The sequence below is a fragment of the Rhinopithecus roxellana genome, chromosome 12 (genome assembly GCF_007565055.1).
Source record: "Rhinopithecus roxellana isolate Shanxi Qingling chromosome 12, ASM756505v1, whole genome shotgun sequence".
NCBI lineage: Eukaryota > Metazoa > Chordata > Mammalia > Primates > Cercopithecidae > Rhinopithecus > Rhinopithecus roxellana.
The window spans coordinates 56,193,992-56,209,595 of record NC_044560.1 but is presented as its reverse complement, the minus strand read 5'-3'; the positions used below and the strand labels follow the sequence as shown (position 1 = coordinate 56,209,595).

General features: G+C 43.7%; 1 protein-coding gene and 1 non-coding gene across 4 annotated transcripts in view; both read left to right on the top strand.

Moving 5' to 3' along the window:
• Positions 1-15,604, top strand: part of ZYG11B (zyg-11 family member B, cell cycle regulator) — a 118,889-nt gene that overhangs the window by 13,017 nt on the left and 90,268 nt on the right. Inside the window, exon 1 of one of the 3 annotated variants that reach the window (XM_030912864.1) lies at positions 15,509-15,546. The exons of the other annotated variants lie outside the window; for them this stretch is intronic. The gene's annotated coding sequence lies outside the window, so the exon portion shown is untranslated. Of the gene's footprint in view, positions 1-15,508; positions 15,547-15,604 lie in introns of those variants that run through there. 3 annotated transcript variants of the gene reach the window in all.
• Positions 15,309-15,493, top strand: LOC115892435. Its single transcript, XR_004052324.1, has one exon. It is a non-coding gene; the product is annotated as a U2 spliceosomal RNA (small nuclear RNA).

The window sequence follows — 15,604 nt, the reverse complement described above, 5'->3', positions numbered from 1 at the left end:
TGTAACTTTTTTTTTTTTTTTTTTTTTTTTTTTTTTTTGAGATAGTGTCTCACCGTATCACCCAGGCTGGAGTGTAGTGACGCGATATTGGCTCACTGCCACCTCCGCCTCCCGGGGTCAAGAGATTCTCCTGCCTCAGGCCCCCGAGTAGCTGGAATTACAGTTATCCACCACCACACCTGGCTAATTTTTGTGTTTTTAGTAGAGACAGGGTTTCACCGTGTTGGCCAGGTGGGTCTTGAACTCTTGACCTCAGGTGATCTGTCCGCCTCAGCCTCCCAAAGTGCTGGAATTACAGGCATGAGCCCGAGCTACAGTGCCCAGCCGGCCCTGTAAACTTTCTCAAGTCATTTTAACTTTCTATGCCTCCATTTTTTAATTTGTAAAATGAAAAGGTTATATTAATCCTCTGTGTGATTCTTCCATCTCTTAAAGAAAAGGTAGTAAGATTCTAGCAAGTTAAAGGCGAGTACTATAGTAGAGTAGATACATTCTATTAGCTATAGTACTGTGGGATCTGGGCAAACTGCTTTTGTAGGCTTAAATTTTGTATAAAGTTGAGCTCTAACCTCTCTGAATGTGTTACCCACCTTTTCACACCAGAGACCTTTTATTTCAATTAAGTTAATATTTGCAAAGTGCTTTGTTTTATTTATTTTAATTTGCTTTTTTGAGAGTCTGGCTCTGAAGCTCTGGCTGGAGTGCAGTAGCACGATCTTGGCTCACTACCACCTCTGCCTCCCAGGTTCAAGTGATTCTCCTGCCTCAACCTCTCAGGCGCCCACCACCACGCCTGACTAATTTTTTTATTTTTAGTAGAGATGTGGTTTCACCATGTTGGCCGGGCTGGTCTTGAACTCCTGACCTCAAGTGATCTGCCTGCTTCGGCCTCCCAACGTGCTGGTATTACAGGTGTGAGCCACTGCTCCTGGCCCTTGTTTTAAAGGTATTTTCATGGACATCCCATTTATTCCTCATTACCATTTTGTGGGACAGTCAGAGGTTTAGCTTCAGTTTTTCAGATAAGGAAACTGAGAAGTTAATTGATTTTCCTAAGGTCACACAGCTGGTAAGTAGCAGAACCAGGACTGACTGTGCAAGCCCAGTGTTCTTTCCATTATTAACCCACTTCTCTGTTTACCATATTATATTTCAAAACTCCAGGTTACTGTAACAGGAAAATAATGCTAAAGTATCTCTTTGAACTGACAGTTCCTGTGATCTGCTCAGTGGCCACTGACCTGAATTTTTGTTTTGTTTCCTAGAATAGCTTTATCACATGACCTTAGATGGAAGAGGAGGGCATTTATATAGCTTTCCAGGTCTTGATCTTTTTTAGGTGGAAGTCTACCCCCTTGCCCTTTAACACACATCCCTTTGCCATAGTGGCCAGGCCTTGAAGTGATATGTGCAAGAAGCTTGCTTTACTTGCTTTTCAATTTGGCATCTAGGAGTCTCCAAAGAGTAGTTGGTGTTCTTTTAAAAAGAAAACCAATTCCCCATAGTTTATACCAAATAGTTCAGTGTATCTGTACCCTTAAGAAAATATTATCTATTATCTGTGATCAATGCCCTTGGTACTACTCTCTTTTTTTTTTTCTTTTGAGACAGGGTCTCTGTCACCCAGGCTGGGGTACAAGTGGCACGATCTCAGCTCACTGCAATCTCTGCCTCCTGGATTCAAGCAATTCTCATGGCTCAGTCTCCTGAGTAGCTTGGATTACAGGCGTGCGCCACCACCCCCAGCTAATTTTTTGTATTTTTAGTAGAGGCGGGGTTTCACCATATTGGCCAGGCTGGTCTCCAACTCCTACCCTCAAGTGATCTGCCCACCTTGGCCTTCCAAAGTGCTGGAATTACAGGTGTGAGCCACTGCGCACTGCTGGTACTACTTTCTTGACCTTCCTCCTCATCTGTAAAATGATTGCAATTGGGGTGGGGGAGGGTAAAGGGATTAGATCATATCTAAGGTTATAATAGATGTTTATTTCTGGAAGACTGACTTGGTTGAATTAGTAATAGAAAATAAAAGTTTTGGCTGGGTGTGGCAGCTCACGCCTGTAATCCCACCACTTTGGGAGGCTGAGGTGGGCAGATCACCTGAGGTCAGGAGTTCGAGATCAGCCTGGCCAACATGGTAAAACCCCATCTCTACTAAAAATACAAAAATTAGCCAGGTATGGTGATATGCACCTGTAATCCTAGCTACTCGGGAGGCTGAGGCAGGAGAATCGCTTGAACCGAAGAGGCAGAGGTTACAGTGAGCCAAGATCGTGCCATTGCACTCCAGCCTGGGGCACAAGAGTCAGACTTCGTCTCAAAAAAAAGAAAAGAAAAGTTTTTTAAAAACCCAAACAAAGAGGAGATTTCCCGTGAAGTATTAGGATGAGGAGTCAGAGATATCTAATATCTCAATTTCTCATAGGTACCTGTGAACTCAAATGATATTTGAGTGCCTTTCAGTTTCATTCTTTGGTTTCAAGGCTAGACTTGGGACTTAATATTTCTCTCTGGATATGTAGTCTTTTTCTCTAGAGCCAAATAGTATTTTAAATTTACTTAACAATAAATTTGTGCTTGACTGTTCATTTATTCATGCAATAAACATTTAGTGCCCACTATATAATAGGCATTGTTTTAGGCTCTGATAATACAGTAGTGAAGAAAACGCAGGGTGTTTTTCTATGCAGCTGATATTCTGTGGTAATACATTTATTGAGCAGGTAGTGTATGCCAGTTACTGTTCTCAGTGTGTTGCATTTAGGATTTATTTAATTCTGACAACAATCCTGTGACATAGGTACTGCTCTTGTCTGCATTTTACAATCATGAACTGAGGTTCAGGGAGATTAAGTACTTTGCCTAAGGTTATATAGTTTTGTGAATGGTACAGGTAGCATTTTAATCCAGGCAGTCTGACTCCCAAGCCCACACTCTTCATCATAGTATTACATAGTCTTTTAGAAAGATGTCCATAAAAAATCTTTTTCTATCATTAAATTGTCAAGTTTGTAATTTTTGTAGCCACCTGATTTCTGACCCAATCTTTAGAAGAAAGTCACCCAAGGACACAGTAAAGGAGCACTGTGAAAGCCCTTGTGTTCTGTTACAGGAATTATCAGTCTTAGGAAGCTTTTGAGAAGGACATCTTAAGCCTGATTCTTTTTTTTTTTTTTTTTTTTTGAGATGGAGTCTTGCTCTGTCGCCCAGGCTGGAGTGCAGTGGCCGGATCTCAGCTCACTGCAAGCTCCGCCTCCCGGGTTTATGCCATTCTCCTGCCTCAGCCTCCTGAGTAGCTGGGACTACAGGCGCCCACCACCTCGCCCGGCTAGTTTTTTGTATTTTTTAGTAGAGACGGGGTTTCACCGTGTTAGCCAGGATGGTCTCGATCTCCTGACCTTGTGATCCGCCCGTCTCGGCCTCCCAAAGTGCTGGGATTACAGGCTTGAACCACCGCGCCCGGCCCAAGCCTGATTCTTATGAGTTGAGAGGCCAGGCATGGTGACTCACGCCTATAACCGCAGCACTTTGGAGGCTGAGGCAGGAGGATCGCTTGAGCCCAGGAGTTCAAGCCTGAGCAACATAGTAAGACCCCGTCTCTACACAAAAATTAAAAATTAGCCAGACATGATGGCACGTGCCTGTAGTCCCAGCTACTCAGAAGACTGAGGTGGGAGGATCTTTTGAGCCTGGGAAGTCAAGGCTGCGGTGAGTTGTGATTATGCTATTGTACTTCAGCCTGGATGACAGAGCAAGACCCTGTCTCTAAAAAAACAAAAAGAAAAAAGATATAAAAGAGATATTTTTTTTTACAGCTGTACAATGTGTTTATGTTTTGTTACTTCAAGAATCAAAAAGTTAAAGTTCACAAAATTGCTAAGAAAGTTACAGTAAGATAATGTTAATTTATTATTGAAGAAAGAAAAAGTTTGCTCAAGAGTTCCAGACCAGCCTGGGCAACAACATAGCAAGACCTCGTCTTTACTAAAAATAAAAAACATTAGCTGGGTGCTTTGGTGCATACCTGTAGTCCCACCTATTCCAGAGGCTAAGGTGAGAGGATCGCTTGATTCCAGGAAATTGAGACTGCAGCGAGCTATGATCACACCACTGTACTCCAGCCTGGATGATAGACTCTGCCCCCACCCCCAAAAAAGAAAAAAAAAAGTAAATAAATTTAGTGTAACCTAAGTATTTATAGTCTACAATAGTGTGCAGTAATGTCCTAGGCCTTCACATTCACTATCACTAACTCAACTGATTTATTCCGAGTACCTTCCAGTCCTGCAAGCTCCATTTATGTTAAGTCCCGTCTACAGGTGGACCATTTTTTATCTTTTATACCTAGTTTTACTGTACCTTTTCTTTCTTTCCTTTTTTTTTTTTTTTTTTTTTTTGAGATGGTGTCTCTCTCTGTCACCCAGGATGGAGTGCAGTGGCACAATCTCAGCTCACTGCAGCCTCAGCCTGCCCAGTAGCTGGGACTACAGGTGCAAGCCACCACACCTAGCTAATTTTTGTATTTTTAGTAGAGATGGGGTTTTACCATGTTGGCCAGGCTGGTCTCAAACTCCTGACCTTAAGTGATCTGCCCACCTCAGCCTCTCAAAGTGCTGAGATTACAGGCTTGAGCCACTGCGTCCAGACTTTTTCTATGTTTAGATTTTTCAGATACACAAATACTTACCATTTTGTTACAGTTGCCTGCAGTATTCAGTATAGTAACATGCTGTACAGGTTTTTGCATCCTATCTACTGCCTAGGTTTGTGTAAGTATACTCTGTGATCACACAATGGCGAAATTGCCTAATGACACATTTCTCAGAGGTATTCCTATTGTTAAGCAACACATGACTGTACTAATATTATCCCCACTCTACATAGGACAGAACTGAGTGTCAGAAGAGCTAGATAATTTGCTCAGTGTGATACCACTAGAATTCACCTTCAGTTCTACTGTTGTTCTTAACTACAATACTTCTAGAGAAGTCAAGTCATTTTTGTGCCTCAGCTTTCTTAACTGTAAAATGAAATTTTAAATACTTTTTCTTCTACTTTGTAAGGTTATCGTGAGTATCAAGTGAAAATCAGGATGTGAATATGCTTTGTTTACTATAAGACATTGTTACCAGCATAATTCACAAAGAATATTTTTTCTTGTGATTAACCAAAACATAAACCTCATTACTCAGAGATTCTGAAGTCCACAAGTGCTCAGAATGTTGAAATGCTTCTTTGCCATGGCTCTGGCAATTCCGTAACAGAATGAAGCTTTTAATATACAAAACAAACTAACCAACAAAACAGATAACTGACTGAATCTTGAGGAAATTACTGAGAATACCTCTAGTTGAGTGTTGTGTAAATGACTAAATACTTCAAGGCAGGAGCATTTAGGAAGACCAATAAAAACTGGAGTTGGGGTTGTGGGAAGGAAGGGTAGAGATGAAGAGAAAGCCATGAGAAGGTTTAGGAAGAGCTAATGGTATGAGATTCCTTTTTTGCCTTGTCTTCATTGCCCCATGCTCCCTGGTGTACCTTGCTTTTATAAGAAGCTGTGGTTCAAGAGCAGGGGATCTGCTTATAGGTAGTTCGTTTATTCATGCTTCTCACTCAGTAGACACTGAAACATTTACTCTGTAAGTGTAGGGGATACGGAAATGTGTAAGGCATGGTTCTAACCTGGTGGTTTTCTTTTTTTGTTTGTTTGTTACGGAGTCTCACTCTGTCACCCAGGCTGGAGTGCAGTGGTGCGATCTTGGCTCACTGCACGCTCCGTCTCCCGGTTCAAGCGATTCTCCTGCCTCAGCCACCCGAGCCGCTGGGATTACAGGCATCTGCCACTATGCCCAGCTAATTTTTTTATTTTTGGTAGAGATGGGATTTCACCATGTTGGCCAGGCTGGTCTTGAACTCCTGACCTCAAGCGATCCACCCGTCTCAGCCTCCCAAAGTGATGGGATTACAGGTATGAGCCACTGCATCTGGCTGTTTTTTTTTTTTTTGGACGGAGGTTTACTCTTGTTGCCCAGGCTGGAGTGCAGTGGTGCAAACAAGGGGAGAATCGCTTGAATATTTAACTCTTTTTTTTTTTTTTTTGGAGATGGAGTCTCACTCTGTCGCCCGGGCTGGAGTGCAGTGGCGCGCGATCTTGGTTCACTGCAACCTCCACCTCCCAGGTTCAAGCAATTCTGGCTCAGCCTCCCAAGTAGCAACTACAGGCGCGTGCCACCACGCCCGGCTAATTTTTTGTATTTTTTTTGTAGAGACGGGGTTTCACTGTGTTAGCCAGGATGGTCTTGACCTTGTGATCCGCCCGCCTTGGCCTTCCAAAGTGTTGGAATTACAGGCGTGAGCCACTGCGCCTGGCGGATATTTATCTCTTTAAGTTATGACCTGTGTGGTCTAGTCTTAGTGCAGTGTCATAATCCATGGAACACAGTCCTGCAACCAAAAAGTCATTTTGAAATAACTCAAAGTCTTTATTTGCATTTCTGGAAACATCATGAAGTAGAATAGAGTTCACAGATACACCAAGCAGAATTATTAACCCTTCCTATGTCCCCCAGACCCAGCAGAGTCCCTGATATTTACCTATTAGAAGAACAAAAAAGAGAATGAATTCAAATTAGGAGAGTGATGAAGGGACTTCCCCAGTTTCTGAAAAATTTGTGCCAATTTACGCTCTGACCAGCAGTATTTGAGAGGACCGATCTGGGCAAACTTTACTTGAAAAATTCACTTTTATCAGGTTTATATCATGTTCCAAAAAAACTCTATATTAACCAAAAAAATAAAGATCGGCCACCGTTTTTTTTTTGTTGTTGTTGTTGTTTTTTGGTGTGTGTGGCTGGAATTGTTTTTCCTATTTGCTGTAGAATATATTTTCAGCCATTGCTCAGAGACTGTCACTCTGCTTGCTGTACTTGAGGTAGTTAATTGCAGGGCTTCGTTATCTCTTCTGACCATAATTAACAGATCTGGGTTAAATCTTGGATTTATTTTTGGAGTTTTTTTTTGGAGAGTAAGGTCTTAACTCCCCCCTCCATCCTTTCCGTCCATCTGAGAGGCCTTATGGGTAAGACAAAGGGCGTTCAAGGTTCAGTTCTGCCACATTCTAAATATATGAACTTGGGCACATTATTATTTCTGAGTTCCAGTATCCTCATACACAAAATGGTGTCTGTTATAGCAGTTCTGCAAGAAAGTTGTGAGGGGTAAATGATATAATGTGTGTAAGAAATGTGTTGTGTGAATGTTGATCAGTCTTTCAAAGAAAACTTGCCTGTCTCCTAGGGTGCCAGACATTATGCTAGGTTCTGGGTATTAAGAAAAAGTCAGCACTGATTTCCTGTTTGATTGTTTACTATATTTCGTCAATTCTTTTCTGCAAAATATTTTTCACTTTTGATTTTTTTTCCATTGTCATTGCTACTCTAATCCATGGCATCATCACCTCCTGTCTGAGCCACTGTAACTAGTTAGTCCCAAGTTGTATTTTGGCATTTATTTCAAAGCCGGACTAATAATTGTTCTGTTTGAGAGACGATATGGTGTAGTAGAAAAAGTATGGACTTCATTGTTAACAGACCTGGATTTGTATCTTGGCCCCACTTTCCACAGTATGTGACACTGGAAAAGTTTCTTTACCACTCTCTTAATTTGAACTCATTCTTTTTTTCTCTCTCTCTCTCATAACAGGTAAAAATCAGGGACTGCATGTGGTTCTAGGGATAAAGGAAGGGTTAATAAGTTCCTTCTATTTGAAGAGTTCATGGCTAAGTGGGGTAAACAGATACAGTCATAAATAACCATGGTGTAACATGGAATTGTAAAAGAAAACTAACTTGGGAATCAGTTATAAAGGGCAGTGTATGTAGTGGTAAAAGCACAGATTTAACTCTCGAGTCGGATTGCCTGGGGTCTAATCCTGACTCTAATCCTTAACTCTGTAATCTTGAGCAAATTACTTAAACTCTCATAGCCTCAATGTCCTTATCTGTAGAATAGGGATACTGATGGAATTTAATTTATAGAATTCTTATGAGAAATAAATGAAATTATATATGTAAAGCACTTAGCATAGTTAATAGCATATAGCACATAGCATATAGTAGCATGTAAGTGCTCTATAATTATAATTATGATATTAGTATAGTAGTTAAGAACTTAAAAATATAAGCTTTGGCTTCATTCTTGTATTGAAGTACGGGTTTAGCAATATATTGGCCATGTGAATATGGGGAAGAGATTTAACCTAAGCCTTAGTTTCCTCATCTTTAAAATGCAATAATGTAATTGTGCTTGGCTCAGGATGTAGAAATGGAGAGATCTGCACCAGGACCTGATACATACTAAATGCCTTGTAAAAGATAGCTGTTGTGATTTTTATTCTTGCTCTGCCATCTGCTGGCTGTTTTATCTCTGATATGTAAATTAATCTTTCTGAGCCTCAGTTTACTTTTGTTCAAAACAGTTGTTTTGAAGATTGAAAATATTTATGAAGTACATAGATTGGTGGCTGACACCACACAGTTGTCATTCAGTACACAGTAGCTGTTGTTAATGGTACAATTTAATTTTTTTTTTTTTTTTTTTTTTTTTTTTTTTTTTTGAGGCGGAGTCTCGCTCTGTCGCCCGGACTGGAGTGCAGTGGCCAGATCTCAGCTCACTGCAAGCTCCGCCTCCCGAGTTTACGCCATTCTCCTGCCTCAGCCTCCCGAGTAGCTGGGACTACAGGCGCCCGCCACTTCGCCCGGCTAGTTTTTGTATTTTTAGTAGAGACGGGGTTTCACCGTGTTAGCCAGGATGGTCTCGATCTCCTGACCTGGTGATCCGCCCGTCTCGGCCTCCCAAAGTGCTGGGATTACAGGCTTGAGCCACCGCGCCCGGCCGGTACAATTTAATTTTTCAGGTGCTCAGAATAAAATTAATTTTGCCTTAGAAATTAGGAAAGACATCACAGAAGTAGTGAGCTTCGAATTTTGGAAGACGAGGCTGGCTGGGTACGGTGGCGCATGCCTGTAATTCCAGCACTTTGGGAGGCGAGGCGGGCAGATCACCTGAGGTGGGGAATTCGAGAGCAGCCTGGCCAACATAGAGAAGCCCTGTCTCTATTGAAAATCTAAAAATTAGCCGGGCATGGTGCACATGCCTGTAATCCCAGCTACTTGGGAGGCTGAGGCAGGAGAATCACTTGAACGGGGAGGTGGAGGTTGCAGTGAGCTGAGATCACACCACTGCACTCCACCCTGGGTAACAGAGTGAGCCTCTGTCTCAAAAAATAAAAATAGAAAAAAGGCCGGGCATGGCGACTCACACCTGTAATCCCAGCACTTTGGGAGGCTAACGCGGGCGGATTGCCTGAGGTCAGGAGTTCAAGACCAGCCTGGCTAACATGGTGAAACCCCGTTTCTACTAAAAATACAAAAAAATTAGTCGAGCGTGGTGCCACGCGCCTGTAATCCCAGGTACCTGGGAGGCTGAGGCGGAGAATTGCGTGAACCCGTGGGGTGGAGGTTGCAGTGAGCTGAGATTTGCCATTGCACTGTAGTTTGGGCAACATGTGCCAAACTGTCTCCAAAAAAAAAAATAAATAAAATAATAAAAAAAATTTTTAAAAATGAAAGATGAGTGGGATTTTTGCCATAAAAGGACTAACAAAGCCCTGAGGTATGAAAATGTTTGTTATGGTACTTAAGGAACAGTAAGGGCTAGGTTGCTTAAACATGCAGTTTAGTGTATCTGGCAGGTAGCTTGTTTGGGGCAGGGAGAAGGGAACAGTGAGAAATGCTAGAGAGGAAGATTGGAACTAGCTAGGAAAATGTTTCGAATACCTTGCTAAAGTGTTTAAACGTCTTTCTTTTTCCAACTTTTACTTGTAACAGCTGAAGAAACTAAACTTGCAGGGGAATAGAGGAGGGAATTACTTGAAACCAGTGTTCAAACAGGAATTTCTTGGTGATCTTGTGGTGTTATTTATTTATTTATTTTATTTTTGAGCTAGAGTTTCGCTCTTGTTGCCCAGGCTGGAGTGCAATGGCACGATCTTGGCTCACCACAATCTCCGCCTCCCGGGTTGCCACCACACTTGGCTAATTTTTGTATTTTTATTAGAGATGGGGTTTCGCCATGTTGGCCAGGCTGGTCTTGAACTCCCGACCTCAGGTGATCCGCCTGCCTCAGTCTCCCAAACTGCTGGGATTACAGGCATGAACCACCATGCCCATCCTTATCAATTTTCAAAATACAGAGTTGATATTTCCCTGATGTCCTTCAAAGATAACTAGTTTTTATTTTGTGTCATTATGAACTCATGAATTGAAACATATTTGAGGTACAATTCACTGTAGTTTTTAACCTTTTTCCTTATCTTTGGAATGAGGAGTTTGGATAAGATGACCTCTAACTATCATTAACATTTTGATGTATTTATTTCTAGTCTTGTGGTTTCACTTATTTAAACTATTTAGTTTAGTTTAGTTTTGAGATGGAGTCTTGCTGTGTCACCCAGGCTGTAGAGCAGTAGTGCAGTCTTGGCTCACTGCAACCTCCGCCTCCCGGGTTCAGGCAATTCTCCTACCTCAGCCTCTCACAATGCTGGAATTTCAAGTGTGAGCCACTCTGCCTGGCCCCCAGCAACTTTTTTTTTTTTTTTGAGACGGAGTTTCGCTCTTGTTGCCCAGGCTGGAGTGTGGTGGCGCCATCTCGGCTCACTGCAACCTGCGCCTCCCAGGTTCAAGTGATTCTCCTGCCTCAGCCTGCCAGGTAGCTGGGATTACAGGCATGGGCCACCATGCCTGGCTAATTTTTGTATTTTTAGTAGAGGCAGAGTTTCACAGTGTTGGTCAGGTTGATCTTGAATCCCTGACCTCAGGTGATCTGCCTGCCTTGGCCTCTCAAAGTGCTGGGATTACAGGCGTGAGCCACTGCGCCTGACTCTGGCAAGTATTTTTAATAACAGCTTTATTGAGATATAATTCACGTACCATGCATTTCACCTATTAAAGTGTACCCAGTTCAGTGGTTTTTAATATATGCAGAGTGGTGCAACTATAGCCACAATCAATTTTAGAACATTTTCATCTCTCCAAAAAGAAGCCTGTGCCTACTAGCATTCACTTTCCATTTTCTTCTAACCCACCCTCCCCCTACCCTAAGCAGCCAATAATCTCCTTTCTGTCTCTGTAGATTTACCTCTTCTGAACAGTTCATACAAAGGGTATCATACAATACGTGGTCTTTTTGTGACTGACTTCTTCCACTCAGCATGTTTTCAAGTCTCGTTTATATTGATCAGCATTCCTGTTTTGCTAAGTAGTAGTCCATTGTAGGGCTGTACTATATTTTGTTTATCTAGTCACCTGGTTTTTGTTGTTTTTGAAATAGAGTCTTGCTCTGTCACCCAGGCTGGAATGCAGTGGCGCCATCACTACTCACTGCATGCAGCCTCCCACTTCAGCACCCGAGTAACTAAGACTACAGATACTGGCTACCACACTCAGCTAATTTTTGTGTTTTTTGTAGAGATGGGGTTTCACCACGTTGCCCAGGCTGGTCTTGAACTTCTGGGCCCAAGTGATCCTCCCAAAGTACTGGGATTATAGGTGTGAGCCACCATGCCAACCCCATCCCACCCTGCCCATTTATCAGTTTTGATGGATATATTTGGGTTGTTTCTACTATGATATAGTTTAAACAAAACAAACAAACAAAAAAAGCTGGTGCGGTGGCTCACACCTGTAATCCCAGCACTTTGGGAGGCTGAGGCGGGCAGATCACTTGTGGTCAGGAGTTCGAGACAAGCCTGGCCAACATGGTGAAACCCTGTCTCTACCAAAAATAGAAAAATTAGCTGGGCTTGGTGGCATGCGCCTGTAGTCCCAGCTATTCTGGAGGCTGAGGCAGGAGAATCACTGGAACCTGCCGTGAGGCGGAGGTTGCAGTGAGCCAAGATTGCACCACTGCATTCCAGCCTGCATAACAGAGCAAGACTCTGTCTCAAAAACACACAAAAAAAACACAGCCCAAAAATTTGGTCTTCATACCCTGTTTCTTTCACATTAGCTCCCAAACCCCTTGGAAGCTCTGGAGTGAAAAGAGTTTTTGTATGCTAATGAGTTGACTGGTGTCCAGGAGCCCCTAGATAGCTTCTTTCTGGGCTGGTTGCCAAAAAGACCAAGGCATGTGACAGGAAAAAACATTTTTTCCTTCTTTATACTCCTTTATATTCACACCACTCTCAATACTTTTGATACTAAACCATATAGTAGGAGAAAAGAAACTGTTTTCTCCTACTGTACTCTCAACAAAGACCATTTCTGTGATCAGATGTGTGGTTTTTTTTTTTCCAATACAGAGCAATTCTATTTTCAGGAGACATCAGTTGGGTGCCCTAAAATTTACCTCAGTTCTGACAGTAACCAGCGTTAGCATAGACCTCACAGGTGAGCAGCTCACTTCCACAAGACGGCCTCCCTCAGATGCCAATTCAGGTAGTAGGTCTCTGGATTAACTACAACACTTGTCAGTCTTGGCTACAAATTGGAGGTTCCCACACCTCGCTCCCTGGGTTTGATAATTTGCCAGAGTGCTCACAGAACCCATGAAAAGTTTACTTTATTACAAAGGATATTTTAAAGGATACAAATGAACAGCCAGATGGAAGAGATACATAGGGCAACCTAGGGGGAAGGAGCTTGAAGCTTCCATCCCTTCTCCAGCACACGCCCCCTCCCAACACTTCAGTGTGTGCAGCATCCTGGATACTTTCCAAACCCCATTTTTGGGGTTTTTTTTTTTTTTTTTTTTTTTGAGACGGAGTCTTCCTCTGTCTCCCAGGCTGGGGTGCAGTGGCCGGATCTCAGCTCACTGCAAGCTCCGCCTCCCAGGTTTACGCCATTCTCCTGCCTCAGCCTCCTGAGTAGCTGGGACTACAGGCGCCCGCCACCACGCCCGGCTAGTTTTTTGTATTTTTTAGTAGAGACGGGGTTTCACTGTGTTAGCCAGGATGGTCTCGATCTCCTGACCTCGTGATCCGCCCTGTCTCGGCCTCCCAAAGTGCTGGGATTACAGGCTTGAGCCACCGCGCCCGGCTTTTGGGAGGTTTTATGGAGGCCTACATATACATGATTGATTAAATCACTGGCCATTGGTTATTAACAACTTTGAGCCCCTCTCCCCTCCCTGGAAGTTAATGGTAAGTGAAGTGCCTTCCTGAGTTCTGTGAGTCATATTAGCAGATAATCAAATATGAGGCCCTCCTCAGGGGATCTTGGAATCCCACAGTTTATAGTCCATTGGTCAGAAGTACAGGTGGAAACCTGGGACTTGTGACTGGCACCTGCAGTGGGGCAGTGGCCTAAACTGTAGTGCTATGGTAATTCTGGGTAGTTAGTGTCAGAATCGAATTGAATTGTAGGATACCCAGTTGGTATCAGAACTGGTTGTTGGCGTGGGAAGAGCCCAAAAATTTGGTGTCAGTAGTGTTGTGAGTAAAAACAATTCAGACCACTTTTTTTTTTTTTTTTTTTTTTAGGGGGGACAGAGTCTCGCTATATCGCCCAGGCTGGAGTGCAGCAGCGTGATCTTAGCTCACTGCAACCTCCGCCTCCCATGTTCAAGCGATTCTCTTGCTTCAGTCTCCTGAGTAGCTGGGATTACAGAAGTGCATCACCACACCCAGCTAATTTTTGTATTTTTAGGAGAGATGGGGTTTCACCAAGTTGGTCAGGCTGGTCTCGAACGCCTGACCTCATGATCCACCCACCTCGGCCTCCCAAACTTCTAGAATTGCAGGTGTGAGCCACCGTGCCCAACCTCAGACCACTTTTTTTTTTTTTTTTTTTTTTTTTTTTTTTTTTTTTTTTGAGGCGGAGTCTCGCTCTGTCGCCCAGGCTGGAGTGCAGTGGCCGGATCTCAGCTCACTGCAAGCTCCGCCTCCCGGGTTTACGCCATTCTCCTGCCTCAGCCTCCCGAGTAGCTGGGACTACAGGCGCCCGCCACCTCGCCCGGCTAGATTTTTGTATTTTTAGTAGAGACGGGGTTTCACCGTGTTCGCCAGGATGGTCTCGATCTCCTGACCTCGTGATCCGCCCGTCTCGGCCTCCCAAAGTGCTGGGATTACAGGCTTGAGCCACCGCGCCCGGCCTCAGACCACTTTTTAACTGTTATGAACAATGCTTCTGTAAACATTCATATACAAGATTTTGTATGGACATGTTTTTGTTTCTGGGTATATATTTAGGAGTAAAATTCCTGGGTCATATTGGTAACTCTGTTTAGTTTTGTAATAAACTGCTAAGCCGTTTTCCAAGGCAGCTGCAACATTTTTCATTTCCACCAGCAATGTATGAGGTTTCCAATTTTTTCTCCCATCAGCAATTGTTGTCCATGGTTCTTTTTTTTTTTTAGAGTCTCACTCTGTCACCCAGGCTGGAGTGCAATGGTGCCATCTTGGCTTATTGCAACCTCCACCTCCCAGGGTCAAGCAATTCTCCTGCCTTAGCCTCCCTAGTGTCGGAGATTACAGGCATCTGCCAACACACCTGTCTAATTTTTTTTTTTTTTTTTTTTTTTTTTTTTTGAGATGGAGTTTTGCTCTTGTTGCCCAGGCCGGAGGCGCGATCTCAGCTCACCGCGGCCTCTGCCTCCTGGATTCAAGCAATTCTTCTGCCTCAGCCTTCCAAGTAGCTGGGATTACAGGCATGCACCACCATGCCCAGCTAATTTTGTATTTTTAGTAGAGACGGGGTTTCTGCATGTTGGTCAGGCTGGTCTCGAACTCCTGACCTCAGGTGATCCGCCTGCCTCGGCCTCCCAAAGTGGTGGGATTACAGGCTTGAGCCACTGTGCCTGGCCATTTTTTGTATTTTTACTAGAGACGAGGTTTCACCATGTTGGCCAGCCTGGTCTCGAACTCCTGACCTTACTTAGGTGATCTGCCTGCCTCGGCCTCCCAAGGATTACAGGTGTGAGCCACTGTGCCCGGCCCCTTTGCCTTTTATTTATTTATGTTTTTGAGATGGGGTCTGGCTCTATTGCCCAGGCTGGAGTGCAGTGGCACCATCCTGGCTCACTGCAGCCCTCGCCTCCTGGGTTCAAGCAATTCTCCTGCCTCAGCCTCTCAAGTAGCTGGGACTACAGACACCTGCAACCACGCCCAGCTAATTTTTGTATTTTTAGTAGAGACAGCATTCACCGTGTTGGCCAGGCTGGTCTCGAACTCCTGACCTCAGGTGATCCACCCTCCTTGGCCTCCCAAAGTGTTGGGATTACAGGCATGAGCCACCGCACCTGGCCTACCTTTGACTACTTCTAGGCCTTTTGGCTAAGATCAAGTGTAGTGTCTGTTCTTATCAGTTTATTTTACATTTATTTATTTTTTATTTTTTTATTTTTTGAGACGGAGTTGCCCTCTTGTCACCCAGGCTGGAGTGCAATGGCGTGATCTCGGCTCACTGCAACCTCCACCTCGTGGGTTCAAGCAATTCTCCTGCCTCAGCCTCCCAAGTAGCTGGGGTTACAGGCGTGCACCACCACACCCGGGTAATTTTTGTATCTTTTGTGGAGACGGGGTTTCACCATGTTCCTCAGACTGGTCTCA